The sequence below is a fragment of the Brassica napus genome, chromosome A1 (assembly GCF_020379485.1).
Source record: "Brassica napus cultivar Da-Ae chromosome A1, Da-Ae, whole genome shotgun sequence".
NCBI classification, from domain to species: domain Eukaryota; kingdom Viridiplantae; phylum Streptophyta; class Magnoliopsida; order Brassicales; family Brassicaceae; genus Brassica; species Brassica napus.
In genome coordinates this window covers 19,650,403-19,653,953 of record NC_063434.1, presented here as the reverse complement: position 1 = coordinate 19,653,953, position 3,551 = coordinate 19,650,403, and the positions used below count along the sequence as shown (strand labels likewise).

Sequence of the window (3,551 nt, the reverse complement as noted above, 5' to 3'; positions counted from 1 at the left end):
TTATTCTAAATCCATATTTACTTTGACTTTAGTCTTTCACATACTTTTGAAAGATTTCAACTGGACGAGTAAATTGATCAGCCAATCTTGTTGATTTAAATCATTAGTGTTTATATATATATATATATTATTTAGTTTGAATATTTATTAAATAAAAATTCATATGCGTTATATTTTATGATCATTTGTAACTTATTATAACAAAAAAATAATCTATTGATCACAAAATTTTCAGAGTGGGAATATTCAAATTTCTAATAATATATTGACGTTTTGAAAAATTCAAATATAACATATAAGAAAAAATATAAATGTTTTTATTATATATTTAATGTGATTTTTAATATCTTTCAATAATATAAAATTAAAAAAAAGAACTAAGATACCAAAATTGTTATCAAATATTTATTATTCATAATAATTAATTTTCATATATACGTTAATCATATTAGGTAATTTCGTAGCTTCTAATTAAGGAAAGTGCAAAAAAAATTTTGGTAGATTTTTTATCAATTCGATAATTAGTTTAATAAAAAATATAATGTAAGTCAAAATGGACCAACCTATTTTTCTAAGAATAGTATATTTTATATAGTCATTTATTAAATGAGAATTTATAATCATACAGTTCTATGATCATTCATATCATTTTATAACTGAATATTTAAATCATCGATAACAAAATTTTCAATGTGAAATCTTTAATAAGTTTATAATTTATAAATTCTTTTGAAAATTCATTGAAAGTTTTAATATTAAAATATTTATGTAATCTTATGGTATATAGTATAATCTATATATATATATATAAATATATATGTTTTATTATTAAATGATATTTTTTACTCATATGGTTTTAAAATAATGTGTATATTCTTATAATATTAAATAAAAGTTAATATTAATACAATTTTATGATCATTTGTAACTTATTATGACAAAAAAAATAATCTATTGATCACAAAATTTTCAGAGTGGAGATCTTCAAATTTCTAATCATTTATAGACGTTTTGAAAAATTCAAAATATAACATATAAGAAAAATTATAAATGTTTTTATTATATATTTAATGTGATTTTTAAATATATTTTAATAATATAAAATTAAAAAAAGAACTAAGATACAAAATTATTATCAAATATTTATTATTCATTATAATTAATTTTCACATATACGTTAATCATATTAGGTAATTTCGTAGCTTTTATTTAAGGAAAGTGCAAAACATTTTTTGGTACGTTATTTATCAATTCGATAGTTAGTTTAATAAAAAGTGTAATATAAGTTAAGATGGACCAACCTATTTTTCTAGGAATAGTATATTTTGTATAGTTATTTATTAAATAAGAATTTATAATCATACGGTTCTATGATCGTTCATATCGTTTTATAACAAAATATTTAAATCATCAATAACAAAATTTTCAATCTGAAATCTTTAATATGTTTATAATTTATAAATGTTCTTGAAAATTCATTGAAAGTTTTAATATTAAAATATTTATGTAATCTTATGGTATATAGTGTTTAATATATATATATATATATATATATTTATTTATTTATTTTATTATTAAATGATATTTTTTACTCATATGATTTTAAAATCATGTGTATCTTCTTATAATAAAAATGTTAAACCATTGATCATTAATTTTTAACATAATAATTTTAATAGTTTTAGTCATTTATTGTCGTTTTTAAAAATTCAAAATATAACATATACGAAAAAATCTAAATTTTATTTTTATAGCTAATTTGATTGTTTATTTATTTTAATAATATAAAATTAAACAAAAAATGATGGAGGAGATATACATTGTTATCAAATCTTTATTATTAAACTCATTAATTGTCATATATATATTAGTCATTTATGGTAATTCCGTAGGTTTTATTTAAGGAAAGAAAATATCATATCATATCATTATATCATATAGTTTGACCAACTTATGTATCTAACAACATATAAAAATCGAATGTGGACCTACTTATTTTTCAATTGAATGTAATTGACTACTTAATTGAGTGCCACCTATGCATTGGGGCCTCTTTTAATTAATACAAAATTGAGGTTACATCTTTTCAAATGTTCCTCAATTAATATATAAGGGATAATTTATATATGTTCATCATCTATAAAACTGAAGAACAAATAGGACCAACCTTGTTTTCAACAAGTTATTACATTAATTGGCATTCCTTTTTTAACTCAATTTAACCAATTCATTAATAATATTATCTTAACAATACATCACATCATTAACTATATTATTATAATAATATTATTGCAGATTTTATTTATTAGTTAATTAACCTTAACTTTTTACTAATTATAAAAATCAAAATGTAAAATAACCGGGTTTTGCATATGGTTAAAAGTTTGATGTAGTCGGTTTTACTCTTTTTATCTTAATTTCAATCGGTGGAAAATTACATAGCCAAACACGTAATTCAAAGACATAATTTATTTATACAAAATAATAACTTAAATCAAAATAAAAAACGTATTACATATATTGTCACTTAATTTTTGACACCATATAACTATTTTACTAAATAAAAACTATTTCTATTTCAGTTAATTTAGCAAAACACATATAAATAGTTTTTTTCTTTTGTTTACAAAAGCAGTTGCCAGTTAGGCATGGACATTCATATACCCATTCAAGTACGGTTTGTTTCTTTTGGGTATTAGATTTTTTTTTTTGAAATTAGGCCGCGCTTAGATATTATAAATTTATATGTAGATTCCGGGTTAGGTCTTCCTGGGTTTAAATGGTTCAGTTCTAATGTATATGAACCTAAAAATATTCAAATAACAAATGTATCTGAAACGGATTCGGAATATTTTTACCAAAAATAACTACATTACCCGATTCAATCCGGATTTGAATACAATTAGTTACGACACATCTAAAATGTATAACACTAATCATCAAAAATAAATATCAATTTATAAAAACGTAAAAACCAATATCTCGGGAGCTCTAGTGTAAAATTAAGTCTGTTTGGTTGCTTTATTTTTATTATGCTTCTTACTATTTATAGTATATAGTATTTAAGTGTGTTACAAAAACAACCGCGTGACAATTAAATAAGTCAAATTGTGTTAGTTTTAAAATTTGGCTGTAATAAGTAAATAGAAAATTTATAATATTTTTTTTTAAAACAATACCAAAGTTTAACATTGTTTTTTGATGAAAAATAAGAAGGTTCTATGGTGTAGTGGTTAGCACTCTGGACTTTGAATCCAGCGACCTGGGTTCGACTCCCGGTAGGACCTTTGCTTTTTATTAATTTAAAACCAGCCACGAGGTGAACACAAAATACAACTGTTCTAGAGTTTCTCAGAAAAGTTGGAAGATTGTAAGTTTAACATTTTTATGATCTATAAATACATGCTAGTCTCATTTTATTTGGATTTCGAACAAAAAATATTTTTAATTAGATATCAATATAAAATAATCCTTTAGCACTCAAGTTTTTCTAGTTTCCATTTTAATATTTAAGTACAATAAAAATTATAATTAGTACGTAACTATTAAAT

At 21.0% G+C, this 3,551-nt stretch overlaps 1 non-coding gene across 1 annotated transcript; it reads left to right on the top strand.

The window, feature by feature from the left end:
• The first annotated feature begins 3,215 nt into the window (after window positions 1-3,215).
• Window positions 3,216-3,287, top strand: TRNAQ-UUG. Its single transcript has one exon. It is a non-coding gene; the product is annotated as a tRNA-Gln (tRNA).
• The last annotated feature ends 264 nt before the right edge of the window (window positions 3,288-3,551 follow it).